A 15455-nucleotide genomic window follows, 5' to 3' on the forward strand; every position below is an offset into this window, starting at 1 on the left:
CATGATTTTTCCAGACGGAAATATTTGACGGAAGAGCTGCATAAGACTTTGTCTGCAGCAGTAGCTGCTGGTTTTTAACTAACTGGGGGAACACACAATGCTTCGCCCTGTTAGAAAACGTTTCCCCTTCCCTCCCCTCCTTCCGCCACCCCCAACCAACCACATGCCTATATCTGCCACCTGATGAAAGTAGGTGGTTAATAATAGCGGGGAAAACCCCATGAAATGGCGAATTGTGTGTGGTTGGACGACCAGAAAAATCTGCTCCTCATTGCAGTTCCCCATTCCATGGCGTCCACCTTGCAATTGTACGTTACTGGGCAAATCTATCACGAAGTAACAGAAAATAATTACATGAGATTTTTCTGCCACCCCAGTACTGTGCAACTTGTAACAAGGGACTATGAGAGGTCTTGGACCTGTCCTGTGACCTGGAGGGTTGCACCAAGTGTGCCCGTATTTAAGACAGAGGACTGTCATGGGTTCAACAGTTAGAGTGGTGGGGGCAACACACCCTGTTGTAAGGATCAATAGTTTGATGAGATCTTTTCATCAGGATCATTGGATTGGCATCCTACTTACCCACTCATGTAAAGCTCTGTTTCTATGTCCCTGTCCAGGCTTTGCGCTAACATCTCAAGTGCGTGTTAAGCATGTTGGTGTGTGTAGGCTGTGTACTGCATACACAGAATGTGAGTGTGTGCCAGAGTAAACTACCTCTCCTGCCTGCCAGCTGTGTATACATGTGGGACCATCGATCCCTCTTTTATGCCCCAGTTCAAAGTCCTCTGTTACCACCAGGGCTGGTGTCTGCCTGACAGTCCATCCAAGTTGAAGGGACATCACCTGCAGGCTGAATTAATTGCTGGAGAAGCTGTGTACCTGTCCCGAAGAGCCTAGAAGCCTGCCTGCCTATCAAGTAAGAGAAGGGATTTTGACTATCCAACAGGAGGTCGAGGCTGTCCTGGAAGAAGCAAGGTCTTGCACATACCTAGCAGCTGTAGGGGGCCGGAGGAAGCCAACTACTGGAAATCCACCCAGCAGGACTGTCAAGTGGCCGGTGGGGACATTATCGACATCACTAAGTTAGCATGAGCCCCTTCGGCCATGATTCAGCTTTGCACACGTTACTAGAAGCTTTTATTTTGCAACAACTCTGTCCGTGCCTTTCACTTGGGAACTGTTCACTGTGTTCGTTCTCTGCCGGCTCCTGGAGTTTAGTCTGAACATTGTGAGCAAGGTCGATAAACAATGCCCCTTGTTGTTCTGTTCTGGTCAGGACCTAGCACTTAGACACAACATACGAATGCAGCTGGTGGGAGACTAACATTTTGATATTACGGGATGCACGCATGGGGAACACACACTTGGAGAGGGACCTTTCCAGGGAGAAGAGCAATGCGGTTCCTATGATTTAGATCTACCATCTAGGCACTAAGGTATGGGGTCTGCTGAAAAAGCCCAGAGCTCTTCTGTTATATAATAATACCAATTCCTAGCAAGGGGAGGGGAGTTAGGCTGAACTGTCTTCTCTCTATTGTCTTTCCATTATGACATCTCCCTTCATGATATATGGCCTTGTTGCTATGCTGACAATATTTGTATTTTGCATTTTTTTGCTTGTTGTGGCACTTATACTGCATTATAGAGCACAATAGTTCAAATAAATATTCTAAATTATTTAGTGTCTCTGTCAGACTTTATTGTGGACAAAAACAAGAGTGTGAGCGAAAGGGTTTTGCCTTGTTACCGCGATTCCTGTGAGAGTCAGAAGTGTTGTGTTCTGGGGTGTCTAATCATTTGCTTCTCTGTGAGTGTGTAGGAGAGCAAGTGAGACACTATAGCTAGTCAGTCCTGGCCTCGTGGGCACTAAGGTGGTGGGAAGGCTTAGCCCCTATACACTGAGGTCCCATAATCCTGCGCATAGTTCTGTGTATGGGCAGAATCCCTGCAACATGGCTCCTCCAAAGTTTGGTCTGGTTCTTATTCACAAGGCACCCAAGTAGTGCTTGTCCATAATACACTCTAACCGTTTACGGAGACATCCGTGGTGTGCGGGTTTCACCTCTTATATTAGATTTATAGGTTTTTCAAGCTTAAAGTTTAAAAGATTTTGTCGTTCTCAATGGAGCCCAATTTTGCGCTACCGTTTATCTGGTTTCTTCTATACTGTTTTAGTAATGGCAGTAGCTATTGCAGCACATAACCGGGTGCCGGTCACAGCACATTTGACTCAGCATGGAGTCCCTACTGCCGGTGATTTTATATTTGTTGTTGAGGTGAATGCGGCATACCGCTTCGAAGTTTTTTTACACTTGGTTTACATTTGCGGCAGTAGAAGGAGATGATAATTTATTTAATTCATGAATATACACGAGCTGCGATTCCGCAGTGGTACCGCCCTTATAGCTTACTTGAAGTTCCATTGTCAGCTTGGGAGCATATCATATGTTTTAATGCACCCTTCCTCGCCCTGTTACTGTGGTCCGTTTAGGCCCTTTATCGGTCGACGGGTCGATATTGCCCGTTTTGGCAGGCTTTACACCACATCCATATTACCTTTGTGTTACACACGCAGAGCTCAGGCAATTACACACATCTCTGAATCATATACACAGAAGTGTTATACAATATATGTCTCGTACTTTACAAGTGGCCCTAGCAGGAACTGATCCACAACCACCAGGGCATGGTGGCAGTATAGTCGTTAGCCCGTCATGGTTAATGCTGTGATGGGCAAGTATTCTTAGAATAGGGATGATTTATCGTTTTGGTTAGCAGAAACATTTGAGCAACTTGAGGCTGTTTTTCCACACACTACCCCTGTTGAGAAACACAGGATCTTGCTGATAAGTTTACCGAAAGGTATAAGTCCAGATCTAACTGATTGCACCACCTGGGGGACGGTGTTTGCTGCAGTTTATTTGCTGTGCTTTGGCACCCCCTCCATGGCAGTTTTACTGACCGTTCTAAAGAAGGTTCAAGATAAGCATGGGCTGGGTCAGCCCTGGAATTAGGGATGAGATTAGTGGGTATGTTCCCTATAGATATGACTATCCATAGATATGATTCTTGCCAAATTCAAAGGTGAGGCAGTTAGCTTACAAGTACGTCAACACCTGTCACCTGTGGCTGACGTAAACAAGCAAAGCGAGATGCTGCTTATTATTGTGAATGTGTATAAATCATTGGGCTGGAATAGTTTGGGAGTTCGACATTTAACACAGCCTCTCCAAAAAAGCTTCCTCCTGAGAAGGAGAGACATCCGGTCTTTCCCAAAAAGGCTTGGAATAAACATCAGTGGCAGCAACAACAGAAGCAAGGGTCACGTGCTGGTTCGCGTGCGAGTTCCTGGCCGCCTACAACTTCAGAGTGTAGATATGAATTGCGTGACTGCTCTACTATTAAAGCAACCGAGAGGTTTCAGGTTTCTGATCCTCGTTTCTTTCAGGAAACATTGGATCAACAATTTGGTGGCGGAGAGCGACAAGATCACAGACAAGACTGGACCACAGCAACGTGATCCGCAGCGTCAGTTTGACGTAAAAACCAAACAAGAGGGACCACCTCCGTATCGAGCCCCAATGCCTCAGATGGTGAGAACCCTGCTTCTCGACTGGACATGGGCGGTAACACTCCTAGACAGCGCGGCGGAAGTTACCATAGTGCAGGAGGCACTCCACCAATGTCTGGAGGTGAAAGCAACTGTCATGTGCATAACAGTGGAAATGGCAGACACACAAGTTGCAGCCCCTGATAAGCTTTATGAGATAGGCCTACAAATTGAAGGTGATATAAAATGTAAGATTTAGGCAGTCGTTTGGGACAACCGTACATCTTCTTATGACATTTTGGAGGTGGAGGCTGATTGGCCTCCACCATTTGTCTTAGCTTCTTCTCGAGGTGAGTACGCAATACTCCCCAGTTTTTCACGTTATGTCTTGGACGAGGCTAAACAAGCTTATGCGGCCGAATGGGCGTTAGCCCTTGCGCCGGCTGTGCATCGTAATCAAGTGGGCTGGGATAAAGATTCACCGGAACATGAAATCCATTTACGATCTATGCCACAGCCCCAACAATACTGGATCAAGCGTGACACGAAAGCATCCGGGAGTGAAATATTTACCCAATTGGAATATCAGGGTGTCATTGAACCTTGTGTTTCATCCATGAATAATCCTTTTTTTCCCGATATCGTAACCAGACGGTTCATATCATATTGTTTTATATGATAGACATTCGTACGTTTGCAGTACAGCACAACCAAAGCTCTGTGTTAGTAAATAACAGTTCGCAAACAACACAAAACACTGGATATTTCCAATGGATTTTATAGTCACAATTTGACTACTGAAAGCTGTTACTGGACAGCATTCACTGCTCTCGGCAATCAAAAAAGATTTATGCGTTTGCCTATGGGCTATAAGAATAGTCCTGGTGCTTTTGAAGCATGTATAGTGTCGCTTTTGCATGATGTTGATCCTAATGCATTCTGTTACGTCAATGACATCTATTTGACGGATGATGAATTAATACCGCATCTTGTGCGCAAAGATCATATCATACTGAGTTTTGCCGACTCGGGTTACAAATTCAACTTAGCAAAATTCCATATCGCCTGCTTGTCGGTACTTTTCCTGGGATACAAACTGAATAATTAAGGTAGGGGTTGGCCCTCCACTTTCTGGCGAAATGTGCACAATTGCAACCTCCATCTACATTGAAAAAACTGCAATCCTTGCTTGGATTTTTAAACTTCTGGAAGACATATAGTCCTGATTATGCCCAGCGTATCAAACTGCTTTACGGGTTGATACAACCCACTTTCTCGTGTTCCAGCTGGCATCCAAAACACACTGAAATACTTTGGTCTTTGCAGTCTGATCTGTTTGCGGCTAACTTCTTGTTAACAAGTGACAATTCTACAAACCTGGTCATAAGAATTGTGCCAGGGACTGTAGGTTTCACTTATTTAACATTCTATGAGGGTGACACAGTACCAATAGTTTACAAATCGCATTTGTACACATCAGCGGAAATGCACTTTTCCAGAGTTGAAAATCTTTTGACAGCTGTGCAGATGGCGATTCTGAAAGAATGCTCTCTGGCGCAGGGAAAACACATTTTTATGGTCTCGCTTGTACCTGCTTTGGAAGCAGTGACAAAGTCGAGTGTTCCGAATTCTAAAGCTTTACATCCCCATTGGATACAATGGGCAAGTTCCTTGACATCGGCTGATGTCACGTTTATCTTTGATCCCTCTTTGCAGACACAGGAGTTTTTACAATATGAACATGTTCATCCTTCTCCATTGTCTTTGCTTCCTCTTGATCAATACAAATGTATGATCTATACCTATGGTTCTGCTCAGCCAGCCATTGGGTCTAAGCATGCTTATTCGGCGGCCTGCGCTATAGTGGCAGGCTCAATTGTTGATGGTGAGTTTAAATTTTCCATTGTGCACACAATTGGCGGAGCTAGGTGCTTTGATGTTAGCTCTAGAATTCACCGATCCTGATGTGCCCACTCTTGTTGTGTGCGATTCCTTCTACTGTGTGCAGGCTTCAAATGACAATTTATTATTTTGGTCTCAGAATGATTATCGAGACTCTAAAGGTAGCGCAATAAAGCATAAAACACTTTGGGTTCGAGTGGCCTAACTTAAGGAATGTTTGCCACTTACACATGTTATTCATATTCTTGCCCATCAGCATGTGGGAGCACATGCAGTTGGTAATTCTTTGGCTGATAAGGCAGCCAAATAGGCAGTTGCCACATGTTCAGTAGCAGCCGTTACTAGGTCCATGACTAAAATTGATAGTGATATTCTTGTGGCTATTGCTGCGACGAAGGACGTAACATGTTCCCACAAGGTTTTGCTTCAAAATATTCATATCACTTATCTTCTGATCAAGTTCCATTTGCAACTATTCCATCCGTTGGGGATCGGCTGATTCCCAACGAAGACTACAGACTTCCTTTGATCACTGCCGCACATGAAGGCATGGCTTCTGCACATGCTGGAGTCTCTGCGAGAGTTTCTCTTTTACAGAAACGGTTTTGGTGGCGTGGCTTATACAGACAGAGTTATAAATATGTACTTTCTTGTGACATTTGTCAACATATTAAGCCCTCTACAGTTACACATCCACCTCATACACAGCTTTACATTTCAAATCAACATGTTTGGTTGGATTTATCTTGATCAAGCGGTCCTTTGACGTCTGACACTGCATATAAACATATTTCGGTTGCAGTGGATTTGTGCACTAGACTCCTTTGGGTTTGGCCACAACGTAGTGCTGACGCTCGAAATGTCTCGAATCTCTGGGTGGGCGGACCCCATAAGAAATGCTCTTTGGCATTAATATATATATGTGCCAGAACTTGATGGTCTAGACGTTGTGGCAGCTGCCGCAACATTTGATGTAGGTAACCGTTCTCCTATGTTACAGGAACTACAAAAGACCTGTGACACACTGGCATTCGCCCTCGTCCACTGAAGCAGCGGTGCTGATCCCTGTTACTGGCTGGCTTCCTAAAGTTGGTTATCTGGTCAGAGAAAAGCTAGAGAACAAAAATAATTTGGTCCCTCTTATCGTGCACCTGACCCAGTTCTTGGATTAAAGTGTACACATACAGTGATTGTGCCTCCTTTGCCTGGCCACAATGAAAACCGATTTATTTCTATTGAAAATGTCAAGCTACATCATATGGCCGATTCTGAATAGTGGGTCTACAAGCATTCCTCGTCGGGATGTTTCTTTGAGTCTGATGACTTCGGCTGCTTTCACCGCCAACTACACAACTGGAAAGTGATGTGGAGACTCCCGTCGATTTGGTGTCAGTACCTCCATCAGCTTCAATGGCACATTAATATGCCTCTCAACCTGTTGATCTTACAGTTGAACTGCCTAGTACTGAAATCCGTTCCTCTTCTAATACAGAACAGCCCCCTTTGGTTCACCTGGGTGCCAGTGGTTATTATATGGACAGACATAACTTTTCCTTAACTTCTACAGCTTCCACTAAACAAGAGCCCCCAACTTGGATTTGCATTTTCATCTCCTGGTTTCGTAGAACTTATCTGGTTCCTCCTTGGACGTGCATCTGGATGGTGCTAACGATGGTGTCTCTCTTTATGTGGATTGGTTTTGTGATAGTCTTCTTCTTTCTAATAATGGCCATTACTTACCTGAACGCTCTGCAGCCCATCTGGTAGATGGCGTTTTTTCCCCACAAACTTCGTCTCATAAAAGGAAACGGAATCAAACATTTGTCAATATTTCAGCATTTCCAGTTAGCAATCGTATAGTTTGGAACAAAATTCCATTCGAAATATATGGTCCGACTGAGATAATTCAAATTCCATACGTGTTTCGAATTTCTTTAGGTGATGTCATCACACCAGGAATACATTCAGATGACTGGGATGTCAACACAGTCCATTCTCTGTTTTTAGATTTGAAATATTACACAGCATTTGAGACTGAAGATTTGTATTTAAATTCTGCAAACTGTGCTGATTTATTCTGTCTCCAACATTATGATCATCATGATTTACACAAAACAAATACAGTCAGACCTGTAGTGAATTATACACAATGGGAACATTGTCCAACACGTTTAAAGGGAGTTTACCGACACAGGAAAATAATTTTGTATATTTTTCTGGATATAATCTTTCAAACCCAAAATTGTTTTATTACAAACTGAATACACAAACACGTTCGAAATTTATGTTGGGGTATGATTACTGGAAGGACACCATTGCTTTGAAATCAATATGGGGTACCAAAGTTTGGCAAGTCCAGGGTCATTACAACGTGCTTGTTTAATTCCATCACAGTTGATATTTTTGAATGACATGGTGCAACAGACTACATGTGTTGGTTTAGCTGCTACAAAAAATGTGAATGCTCCCTCACTTCTGCAATTGGCTGCGTAAGGCGCATGGCCACACTACAAAAATTATTCTATGGCCTCCCTAAATGACATGGTTCCAAATGGTACTATTAACTCCTCCAACAGTAATCAATTTGGCTGGTGGATGTGGTCAATAAGTACTAATGCGTGTCAATTACGTTTTTCTAATGCTTCCACCGGGTTTACGCTCAGTAGACCTGACTGTCACATACCGGTACTACGTACTCAGTAGGTAAATTATGCCAGCACAGGTTGGGAAATTCCACATTGTCATCTGTCAAACAACATTTGTCTCTTTTAAATGGGGACATAGATTTGCTCAACTTCCTTTTAGGGCCGAAATCCCCTCGTAAGAAACAATTTATGTATGTTGCATATAATGAATTTTTGAAATTGTCCCAAATTGAAGCCGCTTTCCGCTTACGACAACTTGATCAGGATACGATTGTGGTTGATAATTTTCGAGGCGCAGTACATGGTGGCCGGCTGAGCAGTCCGTTTCTAGGCAAGGAAACAACATGAATCGGTGCCCGTCAGAAGGACATTTTTAAGGAAAAAAGAAGAAAAGCAATCTACCTCTAAACAAACATGCGAGGCGCTTGAAAGAAAAGTAAATTCATTAATGGACCTAGTACTTGTGGTAGAAGCAACAGTAGGAAAATTTGGAAAAGAGGTCGCGGATGTCAGGGAGAAGTTTACACCTTAAAATCAAATGAGAAGGAGCTAAGAGATAAGATTGAGTCGCTGGAAAATAACGCGAGAAGAAATAACCTCTGGATATTAAATCTACCAGAGGGATTGGAAGGGCAAAATATAAAGAACTTTGTGATTAATCTTATGAAAGACTTCATCCCTGGGGTGGATGATAAAACACTAGAAGAAGACATTCAAAGAGTTCATAGAGATCCCTTCAAAATAGGGAAACTAAGAAAAAACATGAGGAGAATTCTGATCAATTTTAAAACATACACTCTGAAGGAAAAAATCTTGAGTGAAGCCTTGAAAGCAGGCACCTTCACTAAAGGAGATTACAATTTCAGAACCCGATCTGACCTATCAAGAGCCACACAGGGTAGGCAGTGGGAGATTGGCAAATATATATAAGAACTTAGGGCACTGGAAGCAATGGTTCAGATGAAATTCCCTGCCCTACTGAAAATTATGTGGAGGGATCAGATGTACAACATCAGGGAGCCTAAAGAGGTATCAAACTTTGTAGAGCAATTCAAATCACAACAGAAATAGAGGTATATTTTGGGGTAAAATAATTATGACTAAGATCCTTGCCTAGAGAGGGCGGCCTTCAAATAGGGGAAACCAGGTTTGTCCAATGAAAACAGGGAGGGTTCTCCAGGGGCGGGTGAAGGGGAGGGACTCACTCAACTTACGTACAATTTTTTCACTAGGTAAAGGGGGCATGTGGGAAAAAACTAAAATAAATTCTAGTCCGATGTGCAAATTATCAGGGAAGACAAGGTCTCAACACGATCCGAAATAGGGTCAATAGAATGGACTTCACAGTAAGGATCAAGAAAGTCCATGAACGAACAACAGGGTCAGTAAAATGGTGAACATTATGTCTTGGAATGTGAACGGCCTCAGAGTAAGGAAGAGAAGGCATAAAATATTGGAATACTTAAAAATCAAACAGTGAGGTCATACTTCTACAAGAGACACACCTTTTGAAATCAGAATGGGACAAAATTATGAAATTCCAAAAGTGGGTGGACAGCCACGTCTGCACCAATGAAATGTGTTGCATTTAGGGTGTGGCAATCCTGTTTAAAAAATCAGCAAAAGCAACAATCATAGAAGAGTTAACAGATCCAAAGGGAATATGGGCAATAGCTAAAGTTAAAATAGATGGAAACCTATACACTATTGCTGGATACTAGGGTCCAAACACAGATAACTGTATCACAAAAAGGGTTTCCTGTGGACTACAAAATAAAGCTAACTCAACCTCCTTACCATATTCTCAAATCATCCAATGATAATACTAGCTACCAGCATTTCAGATTCTCCATACACCCAAAGGGAATGTAACAATAAGCCCAAAATCAAAGTACACAGTTTATAAAAAGTAGATCTATTTATTAATGAATGTGATCAAAACAATTGTTTACATACGCAAACACAGATAACCCAGCCCAACTACAAGCTCTCTATTCTCAACTAATGGAAGTGTCAGTTCCAATTATTTTGTGAGGGGATTTTTAACCTGTTACTAGACCCTAAAAAGGATAGATCTCCAACTGGTAAAGGCTTAAACCTCCCAAAAATGAGAGTATGGATGAAAAGATATATAGAGGATCTGGGGTTGGTGGATACGTGGACGATCAAAGGTAACCAAAGTAATAGATTCACCTCTAAAAATAAAAAGTACGGTCATGCATCGAGGAATGACTTTTTCCTGATAAAATCTTAAATAATAGTGTTAAAAAGGTCGAACATATATCTGCACATTTATCTGACCACTCCCCGGTCTATATGGCAATAAAAACAGGGAAATCCCAGGTAACATCTAGATGGACCGTAGACTGTACCCTTTTTCTAGATCAGCAAATCATAGACAAGCTGAAATCAATAACCGAAGAATACTTTGAAATTATTATTAACAACCAAACCCCTATACAAAAGTCTGGGATGCTTATAGAGCAGTGATTAGGGGGTCTTTAATCGGTTTGGCTGCTTTAAGGAATAAAACGGTTAGACACAAAATTTGCCAGCTAGAAGCCGTAATTCTAGACCAACAAAGAAAACTTGAGGTAGCAATGTACACACAAGATCAGGAAAAAATAGAAAAAGATTTAAATGAGAAAAAAATGATTTGACTAATATACTAGATGAAAGAATTAGGAAAAGATGGTTACGCTAGTGAACTACGAATATGAGGAAGGCAGTGGCAAACTCCTAATATGGAAAATTAAAACTAATCAAAATAGAAATAAGATTGTAGCAATACAAAAAGATAATCTGGGTAAACAGGAAGTAGATGACTCAGGGATCAAGAAGGAATTCACTGTTTTTATCTTGATATAATGAGGATCTGGAGGGGTCTAACAAACAAGCTGACTCCTACCTGAGCAAGTTGGGTGTCCCTAGTTTAGAATCAGAAGATAGGGAAACACTCAACTAAAAAATAACCATAGAAGAAGTGATTGAGGTGTTGAAAAAAACTAAAAAGAGGGAAGGCAGCGGGCCCAGATGCACTACCAAACGAGTTATATATGGTCTTAAAAGTAATACTGGCCCCATATTGGTTACTCTGCTAAACAAGATCTTTCTCGAAGGGTTAACTCTTCCTAATTCCTGGAATGATGCCACTATTACTCTAATCCCAAAGCCAGGAAAAGACCCTTTGAAGTGTGAATCATACAGACCTATAGCCCTCCTAAATAATGATCATAAAATTTACACGCAGATCTTGGCAATAAGATTAGGTCATACTACAAGCAATTTGAGCCATAGAGACCAGAAAGGATTTATTAAGGGGAGACAACTGCATGACCGTACACACAAATTGATTGAAACTATTGACATTACCACACACGAGAATATTACTCTCGCAATTCTTACTTTTGACGCCGCGAAGGCCTTTGACCGAGTAAACTGGATGTTTCTATGCAAAGTAATAACTCAATTTAGCCTCGGAGAGAATTTTTTAAAAGCAGTAATCAACATATACACAGCACAGTGGCAAAAATTCTGATAAGTGGCAGCCTTACTAAAGAAATAAAAATCAGAATAGGCACTCACCAAGGTTGTCCACTTTCGCCTTTTTTATTCAACCTATATATTGAGCCCCTGGCTAACGCCATAAGATCTTTACAAGGAATAACCCTGTTTAACTTTCAAGGATGGGAAAAGAAAGAGGCATTATATGCAAATGACTTAATGGTGTTTACTTATGACCTGAAGGTATCCTTACCTAATATTACAAACCTGCTAAATGAACTTGGAGAGTTTTCGGGGTACCAAGTCAACCACCAAAAAACGGAAATCATGGACTGGAATACCCCTCTCCCATAGTAAAGAGTAGAATTAAGTATCTGGGAATAGAGATACTAAAAACATTGACGAAATTGCGCAAGTAAACTTTGAGATTAAAGTGAAAGAGACAAGGAAGCTGCTAAGAACCTGGAGTAGTTTACCATTGTCTTTGGTGGGGAGATCCAACGCAATTAAGATGGCTATCCTACCCAAATTCTCCTTTATTTTTAATATTATCCCTCTAGAATTTAAACTGCAGTGGATCAAAACGATACAAGGTGAACTAAATGGATTTATATGGACCTCGAAAGGAGTAAGACTTGCCAGGAAAAAACTACGTAGGAGAAAAGATCAAGGAGGTATCGCTAGCCCTGACCTTCTATATTACTACAGGGCTTTCCAGTTCAAGAATATCAGGCTACAACTCAAGGAACATTATCTATGCCCCATATTATAAAGTGATAATGGAAGGGGATTTCTGTCTATACAAGTACGGCCACCCAAAGTACGTAAAAAAAAAATCAAGCAGAAAGTTTTAGGTGCAGCCTGTAAACTCTGGTAACAGATTAGGCAAGTACTAAACATTCTATTCTATAGTACCTGTGCACCTATCTGGGAATCCCCAAGTACTCCAGAATGTGTGAAAGACGTTCTGCCAGTCCCCATAAAGAACGCAGGTATAACAAAGTGGGGACAGCTGATACAAGCAGGAGCTTTGACAAGCTGGGACTCTCTACAAACGAGCACTGGTGAGAAATTGAAAGATTCAAGTACTACCAACTGACAAGCTGGGCAAAAGGCATGGAGAAATATCAGGAGGAGAATATGGAGCTGGAGATAGAACTACAAAGTGATCCAGTGCGAAAGGAAGTATCAAAATGGTATTGGCTTATGATCCAAGCAGGAGAAGAAGATCTTACTCTACCACTAGAGTTATGGAAGAAAGATCTGCCATTAAAGGACTTACAACATCTACGCAAGTATCCTTTTCTACATTATGGCATGTAATAAAATCTGCACCTCTTAGAAAAAAACATCTTTTTACACTACACAGGGCATACTGGTCGCCAGAAAGGCTGACAAAGATAAACAAGTAAGTGGTGAAAAGATGCCCAAAGTGTAGAGAAATAAAGGCAAACGACATCCATATGTTTCGGCAGTGCCCTCAACTCCAACCGTTCTGGTCCAACGTGGGTAAGGTTATAAGTGAAGTCTTGGGACAAGACATTGAGGTAAACACAGATATACTTATTTTTGGAACTATGAGTGATAGCGGAGCTGTACCTTGTTTAAACGACAAGCAAAACAATGTGTTGTTTGTGCTAATTCTTCTCGCCAGACGCAAGATATGCATAAAGTGGATACTTGCAAATACCCCAACATTAAAGGACTGGCTGACCTCAGTGTGTAAAATTAAGAAATTGGACTTAAGCAGAGAGGGAAGTAAACAAACGAAATTCTGGGAGATATGGGACAGGAACAAACTCCAAGACGGAGAGTAGATGTAGGGTAGGAAGGAATGTCCAATGATTACACACAATGCAATAAACAAATTCTGGGATTGATACCATGAAGGACTTTCCCGGTGAATTTGGAGATCGTAAGACACAAACTTACCTCAAAATGAGAAGGTTTTCCATCTACCGGATTAGGCGAGAAAATTCCCAAGGTGGTAAAGTTCTGAAAAGAGGGATAGCTGTCTTCCTATATCTCACCTTTTGCACTAATGAGGACAAAAAAAAGAAGAAAAAAAATGTGATCAGGATAATTTACGCAAATTTCTTAATAGGGTTGATTATAGCATTCACACTTTGTCTTCTCTTCTCGGATTTACACACTAGATAATATTGTTTCATCTGCGATTGATATCGTACAAAATTATGTATCTGTGCTATACCATAGTCAAAATCAATTACGGTCTGTAATACAGTTTGGTTGGACATTGCAAATGTTGAAGAATGGAAAAGTTCCATGGGATAATTTGAATGATTCTGCCTTATTTTTACCATTTAATCTGACAGATAAACAGAAGCTTATGTCTATAAAAGATGCAACATACACTATGTTACACATTGAAAAGTTGGATCAGTTACCTTTCACTATAGCTGAGACCAAATCTTCGGTCTGGTTAATACAACGGGTTATATCATTACCTATTTCCCTGTTCCAATTCATAGCATGCATGAAGCATTATCCGACTAGGAGGTACGAATCGCTTGGTAGTACTTTTCTCCATGAATTATGGTTGTTACAATTTCAATTCCGCTGTCAATAGGAGGAGAAGGAAGTATTCCTTACAGGGGAGGACTGTGATTCTACTGTAGGAAATTCCTTAGTATGTAAACAAGTTAAATTGCATGGTGTTTGCAACGTGTAAGCCCCTAATTTGGCCTGTTTTTTAAAAAGGACTACAGCCCCTACGATAATTCCCACGCTAATTTTACTTTCTAACTGTAGTTATCTTATCCTGAATAACCATAATTGCTGCGGCTTACGGGAAGGCATCCTGTATATAGTAACTGTTTCCCAACGTGTTACATGCTGCAGCAATGTTCTCTTTCCACCCCCACAGGGAGTTGTTGATACCTTGCTGTGGCCTTCAATTCCCACTTTGGAAACCGACTTCAACAAGTTAAGCAGACTCAAAGCGCTATTGCTTCAACAAGAAGTCGCTAGAGAGACCTTCGAATTGCAGGAGGCTAGAAACTAGAACTTCTAGTGAGATTCAGTTACTGCTGAATACAAATCTCCCACTCCATTTTGGGGAGTTAATACACCAAATATTTAATGCGTCTGACACCGAAGGACTGGCTCATTTTTTCAAACTTGTGGGATCTGGCCTGGTGTCATCACTTCAGACTATATTTGGTGTTATACCGCTCTTGCTGGTTGGCGGTGCATTGATTCTTTTCTGCCGACTACGTTATGGCTGCCAGTCCTGTGGTTCAGCCTAGCCCCATACAATTGCGGCTGTACCGTGAACGAATGCAGCAGCTTTTTGGATGCTTGCCGTTAGCCACTTTGGGCATCAGTTATCAGCTCAACTTCCGCTACGCCTACTTCACCTGCGTGCAACCTGTATTCTACTGTCGCCGGTGCCCCTTCAATTGGGCCCTGGATATATGCCTCTCCAATACATCTCTCATTTACCTGGATTATGAACTGTTGGTGAGTGTGTTGTTGGCCCACAACCAGGACTGTTCCGGGGACGACTGCTTGATGTATGCAGCTACTCTTAGAGTTCTGGTTGATGTGAGTACCTGTGCTTCTGCGCAGTACCTCTTACAGCAGAGTGTCATCAAATTTCATGCAGGTTGCCCTCTAATGCTCTTCGACGCAGGAGCACATCTGTTCATTCGTGTTGCTTGACTGAATGGTAACCCTCTCTGGAGGAAGGGATGCGGATGCCGTTTTGGAACTGATCGCCTTGTACAGTACACGTGATCTTTTCGCTCCTGTTGGACAGTCATAGTCTGACTTGGGGAACAACCTACAAGACGGTCTTTTGACATTTTTAGCCGCAACTTCTGAAAGCT

General features: G+C 41.8%; 1 long non-coding RNA gene across 1 annotated transcript in view; it reads right to left on the reverse strand.

The window, feature by feature from the left end:
- LOC146838992 (uncharacterized) overlaps positions 1-15455 on the reverse strand; it is a 47607-nt gene that overhangs the window by 22198 nt on the left and 9954 nt on the right. Inside the window, exon 2 of the long non-coding RNA XR_014960754.1 lies at positions 13537-13642. This is a non-coding gene — a long non-coding RNA (uncharacterized LOC146838992). The remainder of the gene's footprint in view (positions 1-13536; positions 13643-15455) is intronic.

The sequence above is a fragment of the Triturus cristatus genome, chromosome 4_2 (assembly GCF_964204655.1).
Source record: "Triturus cristatus chromosome 4_2, aTriCri1.1, whole genome shotgun sequence".
NCBI lineage: Eukaryota > Metazoa > Chordata > Amphibia > Caudata > Salamandridae > Triturus > Triturus cristatus.